This window comes from Quercus robur, chromosome 9, assembly GCF_932294415.1.
Source record: "Quercus robur chromosome 9, dhQueRobu3.1, whole genome shotgun sequence".
In the NCBI taxonomy this organism is placed as follows: Eukaryota; Viridiplantae; Streptophyta; class Magnoliopsida; order Fagales; family Fagaceae; genus Quercus; species Quercus robur.
The window spans coordinates 50,174,732-50,187,722 of NC_065542.1; the positions used below are offsets into that span (position 1 = coordinate 50,174,732).

General features: G+C 30.1%; 1 long non-coding RNA gene across 1 annotated transcript in view; it reads left to right on the top strand.

The window, feature by feature from the left end:
• The window catches only part of LOC126698907 (uncharacterized), a 31,048-nt gene extending 20,683 nt beyond the window's left edge, over positions 1–10,365 (top strand). Inside the window, exon 2 of the long non-coding RNA XR_007646637.1 lies at positions 5,832–10,365. This is a non-coding gene — a long non-coding RNA (uncharacterized LOC126698907). The remainder of the gene's footprint in view (positions 1–5,831) is intronic.
• Positions 10,366–12,991: the final 2,626 nt, after the last annotated feature.

Here is a 12,991-nt window from a genome sequence, read left to right on the forward strand (position 1 = left end):
CCAAGAGTTTTGTAGCTAAATTAGCATATCTCTATTTACAAAGTGCTTAGGAGTCCGGGGGAAGGGAAATGGCTTGAGGTGTCAGTTTTAAACCATAGACATGCATAGAGTAACCATTTGTTTGTTTGAACCTTTTGAGGTTAATTTAAAAATAATATCAAAATTATGGTTTTATGATACAATTAATTTCAAATTTTATTAATTATATATTCATTATGAAAATTAACAAAATAATATAATGAATTAAAGCTTTTTTTTTTTAAAGAAGAATTTAAGCTCTTAACACTTTTTAAATCATAAAATGTAACAGTATACTTTCTTTTCTTTGGTTAAAACTTTTGCTTCTTTATTTTCCTTTTGATTTTTGAATTTTTTTTTTTTTTTTTGGTGCCTATCCTTGTTTAACTTTCAAAACTTAAAAGAACGATGATAAGATAGGAAATATATTCTTTATAATTTTTTCCGATGAAACTTTGTATATAAAATAAACATATAAAAATAAATTAAAAAATATAAAAAATAAAATACGAAGGAAATTTTCTTGGGACAAGAGGAAATTGTCCCCACGGTCCCTACTCCGCCATTATTTATTGGTCAATATAGTTAATTTACTCATCCAAATCATAAATTAAATATAATATTACTATGAACTACAAAAAGAAACAACCAAAACAATGGAACAGTGACATATACTACACATCACATGCGAACAGTGTTGTAGCTCAATTATTATGCACTTCTTGAAATTTTCGAGACATATATATAGGGTTCAAATCCTCTTTGCTCGTTGTAACTATCGAATTATTAAAAAATAAGAAATTAAATGGATGAAACATAATACGAAGAATATTGAAATTAGATTCTAAATTAAGTTAACATATACTTTAAGTTAGAATTAGATGCAAAAATCTTGAAATGCAAAAACAAGTGATGATTTAAAAATGAATTAACATAGGATAATAAGAGAGTCTTTCAATATGTATTATGTGATAATGGATGATGCTTAAGCATGTGAAAATATTTTAATGCATAAATTACAAGAAAAATAACTTTTAGTGACAACCTTGTGGGGGATTGCACAAAACCCTTAAAAATATATATTTGGGTAAATTTCAAATTACATCCCTAAAGTTTGGAAGTGTTTGGATTTTACATCTAGAAGTTTTAGAATTTAGATTTTACCACCTAAAATTTGGGGATATTTTGATTTTACACTCTAATATTTCAGAATTTGGATTTTATTTCTTAAATTTTAAGAGTATTTAGATTTTATTCCATAAAGTTTGGGAGTATTTTACACTCTAAAGTTTCAGAATTTAGGAGTGTTAAATCTAAACACCTCTAAAGGTAAAATTCAAATTTTGAAATATCAAGATATAAAATCTAAATACCCTCAAACTTTAAGAGTATAATTTGTAATTTACCCAATATATTTTTGTGAGGGCAAAAAAATCGGAATAGGGGAAGGTTGAGATACTCCTTGCGCTTCTTCAAGATCTTAGCCGCGGGAGAATAGCTAGCGGTGAAAAGGGTAACATTCAAAAAAATATATACGTCAAAGTTAGATGGTTCAAACAAAAGAGTACAAAAGGGCTTTTACCAAAAAAAAAAAAAAAAAAAAAAGAGTACAAAAGGGCCTTAGAAAGATCAACAGTCAAAAATTACAAAAGGTCTGGGTGCACCCAGCAATGCTAGGTGAGCGTGATCATGGCAATAAAGGCCAGACTACTCACTTTAGAGTGAATGAACCAAATCCCACGTGGTTTGATCTGCATGCATTTTCTTTTTATTTATTTATTTATGAATTTAATATATTTATATTATAATAAGGTTATTATTATTGTCCGTCTCAAAAAAAAAAAAAGGGTTATTATTATTGTTTCTTTTAGGTTTTTTTTCAAAGGCAACCTAATTTATCCGGCAAATTTTGTCTGTTAAGAGTCAAACATTACTATGGGTAGTAGGATTTAAATCTCTAGATCTGTGTTGGCAAACAGGTGAACATAAATTTGTTTTTGTTATAATCTTTAGAGTCAATAGGAATGTCTAAACAAGTGCTCGAGCTTCTGGAATTCAATATGTAAAAATAGGAATTTGACTTTTCAATCTGTTCAAGATTTTACAGTTTCGAGTCTTTCGACTGATAGAAACTTAAACTTGACCGATCAAATTACTATTATGGTCCAAAATAATATTTTATCATTTATATTATTTATTTATTTATTTGAGATAAAGATTATACTTTAGTCTAATTTAAATGTATATGTGTGTAAAATTCTATCTTGAAAACCTGAACTCTGACCATTGTCTCATCCATTTTATAAAAACTTGTACTTATAAAGTGATTATCACGTAAATGGTACGCAATAGTTGAAAATTTGTTTTAAATTAAAATGTTTTGCACTTTAAGGTGTTATTAACTCCCTGCTCAATCACACAAACTCTCCTCTAAGTACTTCACACAACATCTTTAGATTTTAGAAATATACAACTCTAGTAATTCTAAAGTATTCCGATATCCATATTTGCCACAATGGAAACAAAGCAGCTCATGTTATATATATATATAAAAAGCAGCTGCCTAATATGTTAGTGACATTTATGATGGTCACTTTATTTTTTTAAGAAGAATGATTTTGTCACTTAGGTAAAGGAAACTTCATGTATTATCAAGCATATATAATTGCTTAAGAAATGTTTTTTTTTATTCTTATTTAAATGAAAATTTTCAATTTCTTATAAATAAAATAATAAGATTTGAGGTTTTTTTTTTTTTTTTTTGAGAAACAATAAGATTTGAGGTTCATTTCCCTGATTACATAGCAATTAATTATTGTCAATATTAAAAGTATTATCTCTAAAAAAAAATAATAATAATAACAACAATGATCAATACGTAGTATAACTTTTTTTTTTTTTTTTTTTTTTGTTTTGTTTTTTTTTTTTTTTCTGTGTAGATGACGCATTTTATTGGAAAAAAAAATATGTAAAACACCTAATCTAAGGTACAATAGTCTCCGAAAGTTTTTAAACATAATTTTTGTGGGTCATTTTTAACGTGGATCTGTCCTCGTAGAGTGTGTAGATAAGTATAATAATACCACTGTATAGATTTCCAAAGGACTACCATTATTGTACTTTTGGTCCCAAACAATTCAGTAAAAACTTCATTGGCCCTTGCATTCACTTTTCTCTCTTTCTCTCTCTCTCTCTCTCTCTCTCTAGAAACCAGAAAGCATTTTCTTCTTCTTCCCATAAAAAACAAAGTAGTGGGTGCCCTTTTCTACTCTTCTACAATTCTATCTTCTTCAAATCTCCTTTATTTTCTCTTGGGGTTGACTGTTGACTTTATACTTCGTCTGAGGATTCGGTTCTAGATCTGGTATGGTCTTGGATATGTTATACACTTACAAGTAAAGCTTGTTTATTTTGCTAATGTTCTTCTAATGCTATTTGAATCTTTGTTTATGTCTCAAAATTGTTTTTTTTTTCCCTGGTTTCATTACTTTGCGTTTTATGCTTTGGATTTTTCATATTAGTTCTATTGTTTTATCATACCTTGTCTTTGTGACTTTATTTCCTTTAAAGGGTTTTCTTTTCTTGGATTTCTTGTAGTTGTTTTGTTAGTTTGTTTGGGTTTTTGTTTTTGTTTTTTTTGTTTTTATCAGTGTTTCGAAAAATGTTGGAGTTAAAGCACAAGGAAGCCATATAAAATGGTGTGGGGGGTTTTGGTTTGTATTAAAGAAGCTATTTGCATTTCTCAATGGATAATTAGCCCAGAAATCTTACCTTGAAAAGGTCAGATTTAAAAAAAAAAAAAATTGCTTTGATTTGTCTGTTGATCTCTCTCTTCACAACAAATTAAAGACAAACTGTAAGATCTCTTTGGGCGTTACTGATTTTTTATTTTTTATTTTTATTTTTACTTAAGTGAATCCTTTATTTTTTGTATGGCAAATCTATAGATTTTTGAAGAGTTGGTAAGTATAATCTTTTTTGCAATATGGGTATAATTTTTTAGCTTGTTTTTTAGATTATTATGCGGTTCATGGAATGAATTGGTGCTGATTTGGTGGTTGGTTTTTTTATTAATTTTTTTTTATGATGATTTACTTTAGTTAGGGCCTTGTATTCGGTTAAGATGGATTCTTAGTCTATTTTGGTTGTTTCTTTTTTTGGTAGTTTTGGTTATTTAGTGTTCAAAATGTACTCCTAGTTTGGAGTTTCAAGGGTTATGGTTAAGATTTAAGGGTTTAATTGCGTGTGATACTTCTTTGTACATGCTTGTGGCTTAGTGTTAGAAGGATCTTGTTGTTGTTGAGAATGGAATACTAGCGTGGGATAAAGTCTAGAGTAAGAAGTGTTCCGACTATGACCCTCTAAGCAAGAATTTCAATCTTTAATCTTTGAAGTTGAATCTTAAAATAAGTTGATTTTTACTTGAGTTTGGCATTATATAACATAGTTAGAACATCAGGCTTAGAAATAATCCATTCTTGATGTATGAAAGTAAATATTTCATTAGTTGAAGGGAAGTGTTATCAAAGTGGAACAAAGGGAAGAAACAGCAAAAGCCAATTCTGGGAAGAGAAAAGAAAACCTTGAAAGGTAGGATATGAATAAGTTTAGGGATATATTGAGATTCTTGGATTTTGTAAATTGGATAAGGTTTGAATAGGTTGAAACTTGAAAGAGTAGCTGGGGACTTGAGGGAATAAGTTGATGACAAAGAAAGCTATACTTTGGCTGGGTTAAAAGAGTCAGTTAACTGCTATAGGTTGTAAATTTTGTAGGCTTAGGGTGTTAGTGGTTTACTAGGTGGAAAGGAACACTTATTGTACGTTTGGATATAGCTTATAAAGCCAGTGTCCAGCGTTTCACTTTTTTTTTTTTTTTTTGGGAGATGCGTGTTTCAGTACTTCCAGTGGGTCCTGTGCACTGTTCACGAGATCCACAAACCTTTTTTTTCGTCAAAAATTTTATTAAAAATGGGTCACACGGCACTATTCACACATTTAAAAATTATTTTGCTACAGTGTTTTTAGTTTTCAAGAAAATAAGTTCTATCCAAACGGACCTTTAAATGACCATTGCTTTAAACTTCAATTTAGAACACCCAAAATTTAATAAAGTATAATAACGTTTAAAAAATATTACTGACACTTTTTCATGTTGTTGTAGCTTCCATGTTAATAGCTAGCTAGACTCCCAATTTTCTAAACAAAGAAAGAAAAATTGTGCTAGACTCCAATAAATTTTAGTTTCGCTAAGGAAATCTCTTAAAATGGTGAAGAAGAGAGATTCGCACGCTTAATTACTATTAGAAGTGGAAAAATATGTCGGTCAAATAGATTTGGTCTTTACTTGAAAAGTTGATAGTAGATATTGTAAAGATTATAAGTTGATTTTATGAGAGAGAATAACCACAACACAAATTCGTGGTACTAGACATTCGTAGTATAATGTGGAAAATAGGAGATGTTAGATAGAGGAACTTAGAATTTAGGTGGTGGGATTTGAAGGGAGAGAAACAAGTGTTTACAGATTTTTAATTAAAGAAGGCAAGTGGAGCCTAGACAAAGGTGTTGATAAGATGCATAATGAATGACTAGCATTAAAAGGGGGCTGAAGAAGCACTTGGAAAATCAAAAAGATGTAGCCAACTGATTAAGGAGACTTGCTAGTGGAATGAGGTGGCTTAAGTAGTAGTTAGATGAGAAAGAGAGACCTACCTAGATAGTGCCCTGCTTGTGAATATTATAAAGTGGCAAAGAAGCAAAGAAAGCTGTCAAAAAGGCTAGATTTTAGGCTTATTATGGATTATAAAGCAGGTCAGTGATGAAAGATGTAGAAAAGAATATAGACTTGTTAAGACAATGGAATGAAAGCAAGTGACTTGCATGTGTTCAATGCATTAAAGAGAGATGGGAAAGTTATTTTGATATATTATTTAATGGAAGCCACACAAAAGATTAGAGAACACCAAGTTTCACCCAACCGAGGATAGAAATCATAGGTTTGTTTGAAGAATTAGGATGATCGGGTAAATGACGCATTGAGGATGATGAATCCTATAAGAATTGTGGACCTGATGAATTAACCAATTTTGTTTGGAAGTGTTTGGGTCATGAGATGAAAAGATCTTTAAGTGATAACAAACTGTCTAGTGAGTGGTGAAAAAGACTCAAACATCCATGTACAATAATAAGGAATATATTCAAAATTGTACAAATTAATGTGCAATTAAGCTTATGAGTCACTATGAACTTTTGGGAGAATAACAATATTGGAGATTTACTTTGATTTTATTCTAAGGTGATCTATCATAGAGGTTATGTTATTATATGTCTAATGGAAAAATGTAGAAAATGTAGAGAAGTCTGTGAAGATCTTTATATGGGTTTTATTGACCTAGAGGAAGCGTATGATAGAGTACCTATGAGGGTTTTTGTGGTGGGTTTTAAAATAGAAACAAGTTTCTTTAGAGTAAATTAAATTGATTAAGACCACGGAATTAATTAAGTTTTATGTTTGATATAGCTTAAACTAGTTATCTCATTGGATGAATTCAATATGAAGTCTTTTGGTGTATGCCTTTTGGGGATGATATAGTTTTAGTTGATGAAATTTGACATGGAGTTAATGTCAAGTTAGAAATTCGTAGAGATGCTTTACAAGCTAAAGGCTTTCAGCTAAGTATAACTTAGTCAGATTACATGGAACATATATGTCTATTTGTTTTAAGAGTAGATATCTTCTGCTGCCCCTTATTTTCTTGGTAAAAATGCCATAGTAGTTGGATTTAGTGATGCATTGCTATTATATGTTCTCTCTTATCTTTTGCAGAATTCCTCAAGCTTTGACATATAATTGATTGACAACGAGAGAGAGCACGCTTGTAAGCATTCATGAAACGGTCATGACTGTGTACATGCGTGCTCGTTCTCGTTGTCATGCAATTTCCCAACTGCAGCAGGTTTCTTTGGTCTGTATACATGTTATTGGGCATCTGGGTAGCAGGTGGTTTCGATCTCTTATGTACACTAATTCAAAATATAGAATACTTAATATAACTCTAGGTCTATAGAACCTATATGGAAATTAAGAATGTTTGTGTGAATATACAAATTCAAAATATAGAATCCGTATAACTTTATATCTATAATGCCTATATGGCATGGCAATTAAGAATGTGTGTGTGTGTGTGTTAAGTTCATGTTATACCTAGTGTAAGCTTTGTTAATGTTAAATTACTTTTTATTGTATGTTATTTTTCAAAAAAAAAAAAAAAAAAAAATCCATCATTGGATTACATTGTTTTCTTATATACACTTATGCTTGCAAAATATTACTAAATTTCAAGATGATTAAACTACTAATAACTATTTCATCTATAACTTAAAAAAAAAATTATACACAAAATATAAGTTTATATATGCTAACTAACCAAGCTCTCTCTCTCTCTCTCTCTCTCTCTCTAATATTATTTTAAACTTATAAAAAAGGTTATATATTAGGTAGTAAATACTATTTGATTACCACATAATTTTGGTGTACATGTTAAACTTGTAATCCAATAGTGGGATTTGAAAAATGGAAATTCATTAGAAAAATATTTAAGTGGTGTAACATTAACAAAATCAAAATGTTACTATAGGTGTAATTAAAGATCTTAAGAGGGATTTGAAAAATATCAATTCAATTTAAGTGGTGTAACATTGTCAAAATGTTACTTTGGTGTAATTTGATCTTTACCATATGCATATGGGCTTATGTAAGATCAACCTGCCGTGAAAGATGAAATCCCATTTTGGGTACAGCTACTTAATTGGCTTGAATTTTTCTAAATATTAATGCTCATTTTGTAATTTATTTTTTTATATTCATTAATTTCATAGCTTTTTAATTGCACACAACTTTTTTTTGTTGTTCATAGCCTTTTTATATTTTTGAATAGGCAGAAAAAGTATTTTACCTGGTGATCCCTTTAAGAAACATGCATGGTTTGTTGACACCACCCCCCCCCCCCCCCCCCCCCCCCCCAAAAAAAAACCAAAAAAAAAAAAAAAAAAAAATCCTTTTTTACTTGCTCTTGTTGGAATTTTCGGTAATTTAAGGAATTATTTTATAGAAACATTAAAGGGCTCTGATATCTCTTGGGTTTTGCCTTAATAGTTGGACTTTATAGAGGGGTCACACACACACATTCTCTCTAGCCATGCAATGGTTGTGTCATTATAATGTATAACTACTCTATAAAGCATTAGATGGGCTTTGTACAGTTTACAAACACAAGGTGGTTTTTTAAATTTTTTTATTTTTAATATTAAGGGTTTACTAAGAAAGTGCAATTGGGGAGGGCACAACACATGAAGTTCAGGTAAATTTTGAAAAAGAATATTGTCTTGTGGCCTTCATCTAGATAAGGATCTAAGGAGTAATATATATCAGGTCTAAAATTGGTATTTCAGTGTTTCCTTCCCTCCAAATAATCACATGAGACAATGAGGGATTGCAGACAATGAGAAGCTTGTAAGTTTCGTCTTACATGTTTTTTTCCATGTTTGTGCCTGTCATAGAATTATTAATGGACAAATCTTTCAATGTTCAAATTTCTTTTCTTTTTTCCTTTGTTTTTGCTAGGGCATATATGTGGTATATTAAACATTTGTTTTCACATTTGTTTTCAAAGATGGTTTTAGTCTTTTAGATCATATTAGGTTTGTGATTTAATATCTAGAAATCTGTCCTTTTCATCTCATTTCCAAAGTCCTAGTGTGTAAGAATTATTTCTTTCCAAGTTGGTTGGCATAACCTTGCAAATAGCTCTAAGTAGTGGTGCCGGTCACTGTCACTCATTTGCATCATAGAAGTTGCTGCATATGCAGAGCTCAGAAATGATTGAATAAAATTGTAATTGAGTTGGAAAGAAGCCAGTTGTTGTGTGAGTTGTTGAAAATGGTTGACACAATTAGAAGGTGGTATCCTATTTTAGAGTGCAAATAATGGGTTTCATCTTTCGTTTTCAGAGGTAGCATGCAATAGCGAGTATGTAAAAAGATTTTTTCTATGAAATAATTTATGAAACATCATAAATGGGAAATAATTTTTCTTCTTTGGGGGTGGCAACATTTTGAGCCAAACTGTCATAGATTTCCTTTATATGTGCTCTATTCAAGTGAATCTTTTGTATATCTTTCATTTTTCTCTAGTTATTTTGGCCATCCTACTTGTTCTATGAAATGGTCCATATATTTAAGAAATAATTTTATTTTTCTTTGTACTCTCAAATTGTATATCTTTACAATGTTGACATTCATATATTCTTGCTACTCATAGGAAAAAGGTCTTGTAATGGTATGATTAGCTACAAGAGTAGCAGGATGCCAGTTTTAATTATAGGGAAGAAGAAAATAAAAATATGTAGAGCAATTGAACATTGCTTTTTAAAAAAAAAAAAAAAACCACAGAACTTGAAAGTAATATTTAGATATTTCTGTGGCCTTTATTAATTGATTATAATTAAGTAACTTGATTGTCTTTCATGTCCTCTATGCATCAACTTATTTCTTTTCATTGGTTTAATGGTTATGAGATTAACTATTCAGGATTATTGTAAATGGTTTGGTTGCTAATTTATTTGCACAAGATTATTGAACTCACTATCATAAATTGTTGACTACTGTTTATTGCATGTTACAGTTGTGTATTTCTATAGTGTTGTATTTACAGGAATTAATCTATTCAGAACTGTGTTTTGTTTCATGTTATATTTTAAATTCAAATAATGTTGCTTACATTGCTACTATTTTAATTAAATCCATGTTTTATGAAAGATGCTTGTGTAGTTAGTTGAGATCTTCAAGAACTTTGAGAAAATTAATGATTGTGCTGAAAAGATATCAAGCTATAAGCACACACTTAGATGGATATAGCTATGAAAATGACATTGTGCAATTTTTATTTCCATTTGAGGAACTAACTAAATGAGTAAATGTTCATTTAATTATTGGTAATTTTTGTATGTCATTTTTATTATTGTTGTCAAATTTTTCTTGCTATTTTATTTAACTCACAAAACTGCTGCACGAATATATATTTTTAATCGTTGAATAAATTGTTCCTATTCATATTAGACTTGATCTTGATCTTGATCACGACTAGAATAAACTACTTGAATGCAGAAACACACTCAATTTGTTATTTATTTTGATATTTTTTCGTCTTCAATTTTCTCAAATTTGCTCATAAGCATTTCGAAGTCTGTAATCACTACTATAGATTGAATAGAAAATGGAAGATTTTAGCCATTTAATGAAACATTGATACATCAATCATCAAGAATCTGATTTAGTTCCCTTTTGCCACTCGGAGTTTGCTTTAGTATAATATTTATTGGCAATTTGGCATCCTATATATATTGACCCTTGTTAATACAATTTGGAATAGATAGAGCAGTTGTGACTTTGGCTATAAATGGCTTTTGAATTGGTTGAAACTTGTAAGTAATTAATGCTTTTCAATTTATGTTAATTTAGAGGTTGGTATTGGTGGCAGCTCCATTTTGAATAGAATACACCTTTTTCTGTCTCTTATTAATCTCTCAAATGGTATTTGTTGAGTGTTAAAGAGTCTTGGCATAACTATCGATAATTTGTTTTTGACAGCAACAATAGTGGTAGATCATAGATGTGCTATTATTATTCGATGGGTCTCTTTACAGCTTCCCCAACATGGGAATGATTTATGACTTCCAATGTTATATGGATTACCAGCTACGGTCTAAGTGGAATGGACTCAGCCTCGTGTAAGAGGGCTGTTTCATATTCATCATAATACAACCTCATTTTTCAATGCTATTATATTTAAAAAATTTCTGTTAAGTATTTAATTAATGAAAAATAGTTGAAAAATAATCTCATAAAAATTCTATAAATATTTTTATTAATTTTCTAAGTTATTTTCAATTTAGAAAAATGTTATATTTAATGGCAATTTTTTTTTTCAAAATTGTACAGAATATTTTAATTGAATAAATTTGAAACTTAAAGAATTTAATTGAATGAAAGAGAAGTTCAGAAAACTAAAATGAATTTAATTCAAACTTAAAGGGTATAATTTGTATTTTAGTTAAATCTTTTTTAGTTATTCTTTGGAATGATCTTGCAACGGAATATAATTCATCCCTAATTTTGCCTTCCAGGAGCTTTAGTAATTATGGCCTAATCTTTTCAACAGGCAAAAAACAGTTATATTTGCAAAAATAATGTTACATGCATAAATTATTTTAAAATATTTTTAGTATTTTTACAAATTGTTGATTTGACTAATTTTTATAGGTAAAATCTGAAGTTATTACTAACATCACATTTTACTTATCGATAACTACATATCACGATAGCAAGTTGTAAAATTTGTAAAACAGTTTGTAAGTATAGCATTTTTTTTAATTTACAAATGGTCTCTCCCTAAAATTCTAAGCTATAATAACTCAGTTACTATACATTGAATCCACCTATATTGTAGGGTAAAAACACATGGATTTTGAAAGAGGGTTTTTTATTTATTTATTTATAATTTATGGGGCCCAACAATATATGGGCCAGGCCCACTTGTTCACGGGAAGCTTTAAGGCCCAAGCCGAAGGAGGTGGTAGTCCAGGCTCATTAGTGTAAAGCACAAATGGGTTCAGAGAGGCAGCCGAGGACGGTGCAGCCCTCGGTTGGTCCAAAGCTCCACCAAGAAAAGGGGGCAAAAGCGGCATAGGGACAATCTTAAAAGAAAATCTGAAATATCTAGGAAAGGCTGCCCTTACTGCCTTTCCCAGACTGAGTTTTGCACCTAACAGAGCCGTGTTCTTTAGCTTTATCAACTACTCCCAACGACTTGGGTCTGGGACAGATGGGACAAGTATCAGTCTTGGAAAGGTTGACCCTACACGTGGACGAAGGAAATTGAACGCATGCTAGTATAAAAGAAAAAATATGTAACCTAAAAGGGGGCTCCAGTCCCACTAGGAAAAGGAGGGTTCCGGAGGTGAATACACCTGAACCATGTGTGAACACCTTCACAAAAACCACCGCCGGGTAAACACGACTTAGCCTTTCGATCCCACTCTCTACAAATGATATTGTATGGGCTCATTCACGTCCTGACACAACAACTATTATGGTTCGTTTCGGAACGTGACCCTACATAATTCTTTAATAATTTTTTCCCAACTTTTCAGGACCATTCTTTTAATCATTTTTAGACTAAAACATTATTTTTGTCCTCAAAATTTACTAAAAATATGTTCTGTCTTTAAATTATTGATTTTTTTTTTTTTTTAACTATTGAAAATATTTAACTTTCTATTTTTAAACTAATTTTTTTCCAAACGGTTGATTTTTTTTTTCTCTTTATTTTTGTCTCTAGACTATTGGAAAAAAAAAAAAAAATACTCTTTACAAAATTTAAGGACGAATTATTTATTTATTTAAGTTTTGGTACAAGAATAATATATTAGCCTTTTTTTTTTTTTTTTTTTTAAAGAATAATATTTAGACTCTTAACACATTTTTGTTTCTTAGTTGAAATTGTTTACAATTCTATGAATTGTTTAAGAAGCTAGGGGAGATATCTTTGTAATCATTCTTAAACTTATGCTTTATATGCTCATGTTACATCTACTTTGCTGTAGAAAATTATCTGGAATCACCATTTATCCTTTATTTTGGCTAAGTTGGGTTAATTAATTGCAGAAATAAAGTAGTGTTTAGTTATCACCATTTCGCAATATTTGAAAAAAGCAAGTTTCTTAAGCCAAATTGGGCTTAGCTTTTGTGTTTTGAGTAAAAAAGGCCAATGGAAGAATGCTGTGCTTGTTTAAAACAACATAAAATGAAATAAGAAAAAGAAACATAGGGGAGAAAGATGGAAATGCAATCCTCGTAATAACAACTAATGGAACAAGAACCTTTATCATGAGTTTGGCTTAGTGTTCGTTTGA